A 13,158-nucleotide genomic window follows, 5' to 3' on the forward strand; every position below is an offset into this window, starting at 1 on the left:
ATATCATTCTGGAGGAACGTTGTCTCGTTTTTTAACTGCATTGCATTTGTGGTTTCTAAATGACAATAAACTGAATCTGAAATCTGAATCTGAAATGCTGGAACCTGAAACAAAAACAGAAATACTGGAAGAGCTCTGAACTGAGGAAGGGTTATTGATTTGAAATGATAACTGCTTTCTCTTTGCATAGATACTGCCTGATCTGCTGAGTTCCGCCTGCGTTTTCAGAAACATAGAAACTTAGAAATCTATAGCACATTACGTGCCCTTCGGCCCACAATGTTGTGCTAACCATGTAACCTACTCTAGAAACTGTCTAGAATTTCCCTACCTCACAGCCCTCTATTTTGCTAAGCTCCATGTATCTATCTAAAAGTCTCTGAGAAGACTCCATTGTATTCGCCTCCACCACTGTCACAGGCTGTGTATTCCACGCACCCACCACTCTCTGTGAGAAAAACTTAACATTCCCGCTATACCTACTTCCAAGCACGTTAAAACTATGCCCCCTTGTGCTAGACATTTCAGCCCTGGGAAAATGCCTCTGGATATCCACACGATCAATGCCTCTCGTCATCTTATACACCTCTATCAGGTCACATCTCATCCTCCGTCTTACCAAAGAGAAAAGGCCAAGTTCACTCAACCTGTTCTCATAGGGCATGCTCTCCAATCCAGGCAACATCCTTGTAAATCTCCTCTGCGCTCTCTCTATAGTATTCACATCCTTCCTATAATGAGGTGACGAGAACTGAACACAGTACTTCAAGTGGGGCCTAATTAAGATCTTATATAGCTGTAACATTACCTCACAGCTCTTGAATTCAATCCCACAGTTGATGAAGGCCAACACACCAAACGCCTTTTTAACATCACTGTCAACCTGCGCAGCAGCTTTGAGCGTCCTATGGACTCAGACCCCAAGATCCCTCTGATCCTCCACACTGCCAAGAGACTTACCATTAATATTTATGTTTTTAGCATGGTGATCAATGCAGATTCAATGGGCCAAATGGCCTGTTTCTGTGCCCCTATGACCCTATGAGTGCAGTCAATGAAAGTCTGCAGACAAATACCCTTCCCTTCTCTGCCTGGTCCTGCAGGCACAGGAAAAGCAGATGAAGTCTCTTCTCTTGGATAAAGGAATGTGGGCAACTTCCCTAACGTAGCAGTAAGTGAGAGACTGGGAGATGTGGCAGAGATCAGCTCAAGCTGCTGTAATGATCCTGTCACTAGGAAGCTGAGAATGACCCCTGTAGAACATCACTAGTCACTGGCAGCAAACCAGAAAAGGCTCCCTTTATTCCAAATCTTTGCTCCTAGCATTTGGCCAATCTTCTATCCATGCTGTGTTGGCATGTGTTAGCCTAGTGGATAAGGCATCAGACTAGTAATCTGAAGGTTACTGGTTCGAGCCTCAGCTGAGGCAGCCTGTTGGGTCCTTGAGCAAGGTATTTAACAACACATTGCCCTGCGACGACACCGGTGCCAAGCTGCTTGGGTCCTAGTGCCCTTCCCTTGGACAACATCGGTGGTGTGGAGAGGGGAAGGCTTGCAGCTTGGGCAACTGCCAGTCTCCCATACGACCCTGCCCAGGCCTGCACCCTGGAAACCTTCCAAGGCACAAATCCATGGTCTCACGGGACTAACGGATGCATATTATTACTATTATTATCCATGCTATGATCTCTCCTGTAATACCATGTGATCTTACCTTGTTAAGCAGCCTCATGTGTGACACCTCGTCAAAGGCCTTCTGAAAATCGAAAATAAACAACATCCACTGACTCTCCTTAGTCTATCCTGCCTGTTATTTCCTCGAAGAATTCCAGCGGATTTGTCAGGCAAGATTTCTCTTAAGGAAACCAAGCTGACTTCGGCCTATCTTATCATGTGCCCTGAAATCTTATCCTTAACAATTGGGCTCTCACATCTTCTCAACTACTGAAACCAGGCTAAATGGGCTATAATTCCCCTTTTTTGTGCCTCCATCCCTTCTTAAAAAGTGGAGTGATCTTTGCAATTTTCCAGTCCTCTAGAAGCATTCCAGAATCTAGTGATTCTTGAAATACCACTACTAATGCCTCCACAATCTTTTCAGCTCCCTCTTTTAGAACCCTGGGGTATAGTTCATCTGGTCCAGATGACTTACCTACCTTCAGAGCTTTCAGCTTCTCAAGCACCTTCACCTTATTAATAGCAACTGCACTCACTTCTGCCCACAACATTCTCAAATTTAATATAATAATGATATCCAACACAACCTTGAGTGTTATAAGCAAGAGGAAGTCTGCAGATGCTGGAAATCCAGAGCAACACACACAAAATGCTGGAGGAACTCAACAGGACCGGCAGCGTCTATGGAAATGAGTAAACAGCTGATGTTCCAGGCCGAGACCCTTCTTCAGAACTGAAATGGAAGGGGGAAGATGCCAGAACGCAAAGATGGGGGGAGGGGAAAGAGGCTAGCTAGAGCCGATAGGTGAAGCCAAATGGGTGGAAAATGTAAATGGCTGGAGAAGAAGGAATATGATAAGAGAGGAGAGTGGACCATAGGAGAGAGGGAAGGGGGAGTTGGGGTTCAGTGATAGGCAAGTGAGATGAGGTAAGAGGCCGACTGTGTGCCTATTAACACAAATGACCGATTGCGCCGCATGTTTCGATGTACACGTGACAAATAAACTTGAATCTTGAACTCTGGTTGTTTCTTCCATGCTGCATTGAAGTATTCTTTGGTAACAAAATTTCTTTTATAATAAATTCACTTTGAACTATATCTGGATTTTGGCTGAACTGCATCTGGCTGAAACTTCACACGGCATTGTTTCTTCCAACCAGTTCCAGTTCCAATGTGAACTAAACCAGCTATAAGAGCCGTTACTACGGTGCCTTACACGGACAGCTTTGTACCGTCCCATCCAATGAAACAGAGTGTAACAAAACCACTGGAGAAAGACAGCCAGTCTGATTGGCAGATAGTATTTTCAACCAAAAGACAGAAGCTTATCCTTTAATTCCTAACCATGATTAATAAATAATTACTTCATTGCAGAATCACAGGTTATCTGTCATATAATGTAGGCACAGAGCAAATCCCAAGGCACAAGAGAACAATATAAACCATGATGCTTCACGAGAAGAAAGGAATGCCAAACAGCCTGGGAATTGTCTCTTTTCCCACTCGGATCAATTGGAACATGTTTGTGAAGCCTTCGCTTAATCTTGGCCTAAGACCTTCAAAGAAAGAACACTCCCTCAATTTGCCAGCCCAGCTGAAATGCCTTAAAAGACGTTTTTAATTAAAAAATTTCAAGGCTACTGAAATATAATGAACAATTATATTGACCTTTGCCAGAGTGAGGCAGGTTTAGCAAGCACAGGCTCCTTAACCCTTCTTATGTCTAGTGAATCCAACATTGAAAAACCATATTAGAACCAGCAACATCTTAGTACAAGCATCCAGAATTATCAAACTGAACACTGCTTTTCACTGCCAGGAGACCAAAGATTTAACCGGGTATTTCTTGTGTGTGAAAATAAAATAATGCAGGTGCTGGAAATTTGAAATTAAAAACAAAACAAAATGCTAGAACCACTCAGCAGATCAGACAGCATCTGTGAAGAGAGAAACAGCTGATGTTTCTGGTGATTTTCTGGTGAAGCTTCCTGGATCTTAATCATTAGATGTTTCTCATTCCACAAATGGGGATTATTACCCGACCTAACATGCAGAGAGTTTCCAACATTTTCTGTTTTTAGAACATGGAACAGAGAAAATTTTCAGAAGGCTTTTTCTGTTTTTATTGATGAAGTCTTGAAGAAGGGTCCTGGCTTGAAAAGTTGACTGGTTATTCCTTCCCATATATGCTACCTGACCTGCTGAGTTCCTTCAGCATTTTGTGTTTATAACTCTGGATTTCCAGCATCTGCATAATCTCTTGTGTTTCTGTTTTCACTTCAGACATTAATAGAGGGCTATGATCCAGGTGCAGATTGATAGGACTAGGCAGCATAATAGTACAGCACGGACTTGATGGGATGAATGGCCTCTTCGTGCGCTGTAGTGTTCTATTACTCTATTTTCTGTGATCAGGTCAACGACGGCCTTAGAACTGTTCTTGTTCAGACCAGAGGTGTGGACTTCAGATGTCTTTTGTCCCCTGACACATTGCTGGCTATTCGAGCGCCATTTACCTCTCAAACTATATCTCCAAAACTGATTAGTCTGGTCGTCGTCTCGTTGTTGCCTGTGGCACCTCAATAGGTGTCCAAACTTTCACGAGTACCGCACGTCCTGAAGTCATAAAGGAACTATATAATTTTGTTCGACACACTAGATAGAGGTAGAGCTTTGGATGGGAATGCAGCAACATGGACAAGCAGAAGTGGGAAAAACAGCAATACAGTGACATGGCTAGTCCAGCTGCTGCCAATGACTCAGATTCAATCCTGACCTCTATTGCTATCTAGGTGGAATCACACATTCTATTAGTGACTCCATGGGGCTCTGGTTTCACCTCTTACCCCAAAGGTGTAAAGGTTGGTAAGGTAATTGGCTTCTATAAATTGCCCCTAGTAAAGAAGTATGGTTGAAGTTTGGTATTGTTGGTGGGGATATATATTGGGAGAATTCAATCAGTTAGGGTAGCTTAGTGTAAAATTGAGAGCTTGATGTTTATCCTGGACTCAATAGGCTTAAAGGCCAGTTTCTGTGCTCTATTTCTATGACAACGGTAGAGGATAGATTGAGTTACTCAAAGGCAACAGAACGGCCAAGCAGAGAAAGCAGAACTGTGAAGAAATATACTAGGGAGACATGGAGAGCGGGAGAAAAATGCAGAAGAAAATAGTGATAAGGAAAAACAGGAAAGGAAGAACAAGGAGTTGGTTAAAGAAAGAAAGATGAAGAGAGAGAATGCGAAAGAAAAAAGAATTGGAATTGAACAGAATCAGAATCAGGTTTATTATCACTGCATATTATGTGAAACTTCTTTTCTGGGAACAGTACAGTGCAATACATAAGAAATACTATAAATTACATTAAGAATATATATAAAAAATAAATGAATAATGCAAAAAGAGAGAGAGATAATGAAGTAAAGTTAATGGGTTCATGGGCCATTCAGAAATTTGATGGTGGTTGGGAAGTTGAGTGTTCCTAAAATGGTGAGTGGGCGACTTTAGGCTGTTTGTAAATTAATAATAAGAAGGGAGCATGTCCTGGATGGTGAGGATCCTTCATGATGGGTGCCACCTTTTTGAGATATCACCTCTTGAAGATGTCCTCGATGGTGGGGAGGCTCATGCCCATGATGGAGCTGGCTGAGTTTACAACGCTCTGCGGCTTTTTCCGATCCACAGCAGACAGTAAAAATGCTCTCCATGGTACATCTGGTAAGTCCACAGATTAGGGAGTTGAATTCAATGAATGAAGAGATTGATAAAGGTCACAGGCACAATAGGGATGTGTTTTTGTTGCCAATTTTATACATTTATTTATTTATTTCATTGAGATACAGCATGGAATAGGCCCTTCAAGCCTCATCATCCAGCAATCCCCCCTCCTCGATTTAACCCTATCCTAATCATGGGATAATTTACAATGATGAATTAACCTACCAACTAGTGCGTCTTTGTGGACTGTGGGAAGAAACCAGACTACCTGGATGAAATCCACATGGTCACAGGAAGAACTCCCAAGCTCCTTACAGGCAGAGGTGGGAATTGAACCCGGGTCACTGGTACTGTAAAGGGCTGTGTGCTAAAAACTATGCTACCATGTCGCCCCATGCTATACCACCGAAGTCACTTAATATTTAATTAGTAGCATGAAGAGAAAAGGGTCAGAAGCAAAGAGGCAGAAGAACAATACTCACGGATGTAACTCCAGGATGTTCCAAGAGGATTAACGAGACAGTTGCAGAGGAATGCTTTGAGGATGTACCTGACACAGGACAGACTCGCTTAAGGGAAAGCCCAGATGAACTCATGGAGAAATGGAGGAAAGCAGTGACCAAGTACAAAGTTCAAAGTTCAAAATAAAATTTATTGGCAGAGTACATACATGACACGTTGAAAGTGGGGAGATCTGCTGTGAGGCTCACAACACATAGAAGTAAGCGCAGGAGCTGGCCACAAGTTCCCTTAAAACTGCCTTGCCATTCAGTGTGATCATGGTTGAATTGCCCCGGGCTTCTAGACGTAAGATGTGAGAACACAATTAGACCATTCAGTCCATCAAGACTGGCTGATTCATTATCCTCTCAACACCATTCTCCCTGTAACCATTGACACCCTGACTAATCAACCTCTGCTTTAAATATACCCAATGACTTAACCTCCACAGCCATCTGAGTCAATGAATTTCACAGATTAATCATCCTCTGGCTAAGGAAACTCTTTCTCATCTCTGTTCTAAAGGGACATCATTAAATTTTGAGATTGTGCCTTCTGGTCCTAGACTCCCCCACTACAGGAAACAATCTCTCCACGTCCACTCCATCTTGGCCTTTCGATATTTGATAGGTTTCACTGAGATCTCTCACCTCCTCATTCTTCTAAACTCCAGTGAGTTCTCCTATATTTTCTCTGCTGGGTCCATATAACCCTCCATTCCACAGTCTTTTAAAAATTTGTAGTTCCTCAAAGCAAAAGAAATTCCTAAAAGAGGAAGCAATTTTCCTACAAGAGATGATTGGATAGAGCCAGTCTAATTTGGGCAGTCTAGTGATCAAAAAGAAATTGTTATAGACTGCTAGTTGCTTTTAATCTTTTAAACGCTGTATCACCCAGCTCCCCTCTAAGTTTAACAAATGACAAATAACATAACATAAATCATAATCATAGTCATGAACTCAGTGACCCGTATCAGATTAATAGGTCTCTTAATTCTTATGTTTCCAATTTGTGGATTTAGGCCCTCCCTGGATTACTGCTTTCTATACTAAGTATGTGCTGCATGTCAAAGTCCTGGGTACACATTCCTCTTAAAATAAAGCTTGGTTGTTTCTCAGATAATGCATGACACCTCATGGAGATGGCATAAGAGAAGCAGGATCTTTTTTTCTTTACTCCTTTACCTCAACATCATGGGAATTATCTGGTAAATTATTGCATAGTTGTTTGTCAGACTTTGCTATATATTATACCAATAATGTAATTCCTTATATTGCACAGTGATTACAAGAATGGGCACCACTGCAACGTAGTGGTTAGCGCGATGCTATTAGAGCTCAGGGCATTCTGGGGATTGGAGTTCAATTCTGGCACCGTTCTGTAAAGAGTCTCTATACATCCTCCCCGTGGAACGCATGGGTTGTCCCCAGGTGCTCCAGTTTCCTCCCACAGTCCAAAACACACTGGGTAGAATAACTGGTCATTGTAAATTGCCCCGTGATTAGATTAGAGTTAATCAGGGTTGTGCGGTTCGGGGGCAATGTGGCTCGAAGGGCCGCAAGGGCCTACTCCATGCTGTATTGCTACACAAATAAATAAATGAATTTAAGTGGATTCAAAGCACTCTGGAGTATCCAGAGGTTGTGAAGGATTTATACTTACTTTTTTCCTATCATTACTGCAAAATCTTGAATCAATTATTGCCAGTCACAATAGATCAACATCATCGACCACAAGCTTTCTGGGTCTGGTTACTAATCCCACCCTGGCCAAATTTCACATAGCTGGGCCTGGAACAAGACTTCTTCTTCCAATGAGAGAACTCAAAGTAAATTTATTAACGAGGTCATCATGTACTACTTTGAGATTCATTTTCTTGACAAGCATTTACAGGAAAATAAAGGAATACGATAGAATTTATGAAAAACTGTGCATAAACAAAGACTGGTGAACAACCAATGGGCAAAAGAAGACAAATTTTGCCAAAAAAAAACATACTGGCAACGTGAGCAGCAGGATCCTTGAAATTGAGCCTGCAGATTGTGGAATCAGTTCAGAGTTGACATGAGTGAAGTTATCCACGCTGGTTTATGAGCCTGATGGTTGTAGGGTAATAACTGTTCCTGAACCTTGTGGAGTGGAGGCTAAGGGTGCTGTGCCTACTGTCTGATGGTAGTAGTGAGAAGGGAGCATGGCCTGAATAATGGGGGTCCTTGATGTCAGATCCTGCTTCCCTGTGGCAGTGGATCAGGCACAGCCATTAGAACTTGTTAGCTAACTTGATGTAAAAAATACTGGCACCTGATAAATTGTGCAAAGGAGGCTGACAATGGAGTTTTGCATCAAACTACCATTCAATTTCATATCAGAATTGACAAAGTTAGTTTGCACAAAGCAATATAGCTTATTGGAAAAATGCTGGTGACACTGCCAATGCTATTTAGTAATAAACTGCATGAAATTGGTTATCAAATAAGGTAGAAAAGGAGCTTTTATCTTGTTTTGAGCGAATATAATCAAAGAATTGTTTATAATGGATCACTGTCTGACAGAAATGTGATTGACATCATTTGTTCCTCAATGCTCCGATCCAGGTCATTTTGTTATGTTAAGGATCTGCCAAACAACCTGTCTTTATTCCAGCAATTGTACATAAACTGCCAATGCATTTGCATTTTACGTGCAAAAAGCTCATTGAAAAGCTTTTAACCGAGGCCATTTCACCACGTTTGAATGTGGATCATCTGACACAAAGTACAGATAAAACCAAATCATTACTAATCTAATCCAAATCAGTAGCTGCTTAGACTGATTCATTCTCACTGAGTGTTAATGGCCCATTCCTGGAAATGCGTTCTCTTTTAAGTATTGTATATCTTTGATTTTTATTTCTAGTGTGCGGAGGGGGTTGGGGAGAGTGTGTATAATCAGTTTCCTTGGCAGTCAGTACTTAGCTGTTTGAAGGCTTTTATTGGAACAGGAACAGCCATTCAGCCCCTCTAGTTATCTCCACAATTACCACAGATGATCTGGGTGAACTAGCACAGATAAACATCTTTCATAGCAGCATTTTCTGTCTTATTTCAGAGTTCTTCAGACAGCAGAATTATGCTCCAAGAGCACTAAAAATAGTCTAGAGTCATACAGCATAGAAACTGGACCTACAGCCCAACTTGACCATGCCAAGATTCAAGATTGTTTAATGTCAGTTCTAGTGCACAAGTGTAAAGAAGAACAAAACAGTTGTTACTCTGGATCTGATGCAGCACCAAAAGAAATGCAATAAGATAAAGAACGCAATAATTTAATACAACAAACAATTAATGTAATTACATAGTTTGTACTTTGGTTGACGGTGTGGAGATACGTCTCTACCAAAGGAAGTATAAGGTGTTCCTTCACTCCACTAGCCTGTAGGTCACCCTTGGGCAATGTGTAGCAACATCCTTAGCCCCACCACATCTCCATCCCCTAGTCAGGGTCACATGAATCCATGGGAGCAGGTGGTGGATGGTCGTATGAGCAGCTGGAGCATATCACAAGTCCTGGTTATGCAACCAGGCAGACAATCTCTGAAGAGTATTGATAATGGCTGGGGTCACCCATTTTGTAAAGACACTGCCCAGAAGAACACAATGGCAAACCTTTTTCTGCAGAAAATATTGCCAAGAACAATCATGGTTGTGGATAGAGAAAAGAGTAAGAACAACAGAGGGAAGGGTCCTCCACAGGCAGAGTAAAAACAGATGGAAGACTATGATCACCCACTTCTTACAACACAGCACATGATGATGATGACATAGACTGATTGTCGGTGCACAAAGTGACACTAGACTCAGGAGTGTCTGTACGTAAAGTGACTGATAAAGTAGCAGTGATGGGGACTTGGAGAGGAGGATTAGTGGGTGGAAGTGTTTATTAGCCTTTGTGTTTGGGGAAAAGTAACTATTTTTGAGTCTGGTGGCCCTGATGGCAGTGGGATAAACAGCCCATGAGCAGGGTGGAAGGGATCCTTCATGATGTTACTGGCCTTTTCCTGGCACCTTGGCGGGTAGGCTGGTGCTGGTGATGCATTGGGCAATCTTGACTACCCGTTGTAGAGCCATCCTGTTTGCAGCAGTGCAGTCTCTGTGCCATGCAGTGATGCAGCATGCTAGGATGGTCTCTACTGCGCAGCTGTAAAATAACTTGAGTCCCTATGCTCTCTTCAGCCTCCTCGGAAGGTAGAACTGCTAGTGTGCTTTCCCGGTTACATAGAATGTGTTCTGAGACTGTGAGAGGTAGTGCAAGATGTGCCCTCCCAGGAACCTGAAAATGTTTGCTGTGCCACCAATGTAAAGCGGGGCTTGAATGGTGGGAGCTCTCCTGAAGTCAATAACCATTTCCTTTGTCTTGACATTGAGCAAGAGGTGACTTGCCTGGCACCAGGCCTCTAGCTCTTCCACCTCCTCTGGCCAACTATGTTGTCCAGTGAGCTAGTCTCATTTGCTCATTTGGCTATAGCCAGCTAAACCTTTCTTATCTACTTCCAAGTCTTCCTTACACAGAGTAATGAGTACTTGGAATGAGATGAAGTGGTTGATGTGGATACAATTGCAACTTTTAAGAAGCATCTGGATAGGTACATGGAAGGGAAGGTCTTGGAGGCTAATGGGCTGAACATGGGCAACTGGGACTAACAGGGAGAATACTGTGATTAGCATGGACCAGTTGGGCCTATTCAATGCTGTATTCCTCCATGATTCTCTAAATGGTTTTGGGTCTAGACACGAAAGGGCAAACTTTCCAATCCTTTCTTCATTTGTTTTTAAGTACCTGGACACCATTGAAATTAACAACAGTTTTGGTCTATCCCAGATAGCCCCTCAAAGGTGCCATCTTGGAACACTACAATCCTTCTGGTGAAGGTCCTTCCATAGTGCTGTTGGAGGGAGAAGTCCAGGATTCAGACAGCACCTCCCTCCTTCCCCTTCTCTCTTTTTCCATTCCCCTTCTCTTCTCCTCACCTGCCCATCATCTCCCTATGGTACCGCTCCTCCTTCCCTTTCTCCCATGATTCACTCTAATCTCCTATCAGTTTCTTCCTTCTTCAGCATTTTACCTCTTCCACCTCCCAGCTTCTTACATCATAAACTGCCCGGCCCCGTACCCACCCACCTTCCCCCTCATCTGGTTTCACCTATCTTCTGCCAACTTCTACTCCTCCTTGTTCTGGCTTTTTCCCCTTCCTCCCCAGTTCTGATGAAGGGTCTTGACCCAAAATGGCAGCTGTCCATTCATCTCTGTAGATGCTATCCGACCTGCTGAACTCCTCCAGCATTTTCTGTGTGTTGCTCTGGATTTCCAGTATCTGCAAAATCTCTTGTGTTTATTACTAATGACGAGTTTCTTTTGTTATTTTTTAAATCCTGGGTGTACAAAACAACACAACTTCCACGCTGCCATCTTGGCATTTGAATTTTGAAGATTACTCTCTGGATTACTTGTTTGTAACTAAACTAACCATAGTACCCGTAGAAATGTAATGTCAGCAGTTTCAATCCAGCTCTGAACCATTTTGCCCTGATATATTTTAGGCTTTCAAGCTGCTTCCTTAATTGCTCGTGGCTTTGTAAGTGCTGCCAATGGTTCTCCCCCAGGGCCACATTCATACATACATCAGCTTCTGACGAGTAAACAGAAATGCCAACATTCAGGCACAGCCGAAGTATTTACACATAATTTTCCAAAGTACGTCACACCCAATGAAAAGCTTCTTCATGTGTGGTCTCCATTGTAGTATAGGAAGTGCAGCAGCCAAATGGTAAATAGTGAGCTCCCACAAATAGCAACATGGAACTGCTAAACTGTCCTGCTATTTAGTGATAAATATTGGCCAGGCACTGAGGACAACTTTGCTACGCTGCTTAAAAATAGGGGCTCTGGATCTTCTCCAGAAGAGAATGTTGTCCATCTTCTGAAAGGGTTGCTTTCTGCTCTCTCAGAATATCTCACAGCACTTTCGAAGTACACCAGAGGAATAATCCGTGTGTGGAGCCAAAGGATATGAAAGAGAACCTACATGAATATTTCCCACGTGTATTCACCTGGGTGCTGGGAGAATTATGGGAGGGGTACATGGATAGAGAGATTGATTTTATTTTTTGCATGTACATTGAAACGTATCATGAAATGCATCACCGGTGTCAAACTGAATCAGCGAGGATTGTGCTGAGCAGCCCCCAAATGTTTCCAGTGCCATCAAAGCAAGCCCACAACTCACTAACTCTAACCGTATGGTCTTTGGAACATAGGAGGAAACCAGAGCACCTGGAGGAAACCCACATTGGTCACAGGGAGAATGTACAACTTCCTTTCAGACAGCAGTGAGAATTGAGCCCTGATTGTACAGCTGGCACCAGAAAGAATTGTGCTAACCGCCATGTTACGATACCGCTGTCAGGAAGGAGAAAGTGCTTGAAATATTGGAGCACGTTGTTTGTAATCCATCCCAAGATGTTCAGGGAAGCAAGGGAGGTTGGTGCTAGACCTATGATGGAGATTTTGGGATCCTTGTTAGCCAGATGAATGGAGGATAGCTAATGCTCCCTTGATGAAAAAGTGAAGAAGGGATAAGCTTGTAAAATACAGAAACTACAGGCCTTTAAGCCTTACCTGAGTGTTGAAGAAGAATTTGAAGGATAGGATTTATGTTTGCTTGAAAAAGCAAGGCCGAATTAGGAGGAATTTGCATGGTTTTGTGCCGTGGAGATTATGTCTCACAAATCTAATTTGAGCTTTCTGAGGTAATCAAATAGATTGATAAAGGCAGGGTAATAGATGTTAAACACCAGAGGTACTGCAGATGCTGGAAATCTAGAGCTATATGTGCTGGAGGAGATCAGCAAATCAGGTAGCATCTATGTATGGGAATAAACAGTCAATGTTTTGGACTGATGAAGGGTCTGGGACTGAAATGTCGACTCTTCATTCCCATCCATAGATGCTGCCTGATCTGCTGAGCTCCTCCAGCACGTTGTGTGTAGTAGATGTTGTTTGTGTGGACTTCACATTGCTTTTGACAAGACCACATAATGGGCTAGACCTTGGCACATGGTATCCATGGTGAGCTGGATCCAACTGGTGAACAGATGCATGGGATCCATGGTGAATTGGCCATTTGCATTCAAAACTGGCTTGTCCATAGAAGGCAGAGGGTAGTGTTATTTCTAGCTGGATGTCTGCAATTAGTTGTGTTCCATGGAGATCTGCACTGGGACCTGC

The sequence above is a fragment of the Hemitrygon akajei genome, chromosome 16, assembly GCF_048418815.1.
Source record: "Hemitrygon akajei chromosome 16, sHemAka1.3, whole genome shotgun sequence".
Classification (NCBI taxonomy): domain Eukaryota; kingdom Metazoa; phylum Chordata; class Chondrichthyes; order Myliobatiformes; family Dasyatidae; genus Hemitrygon; species Hemitrygon akajei.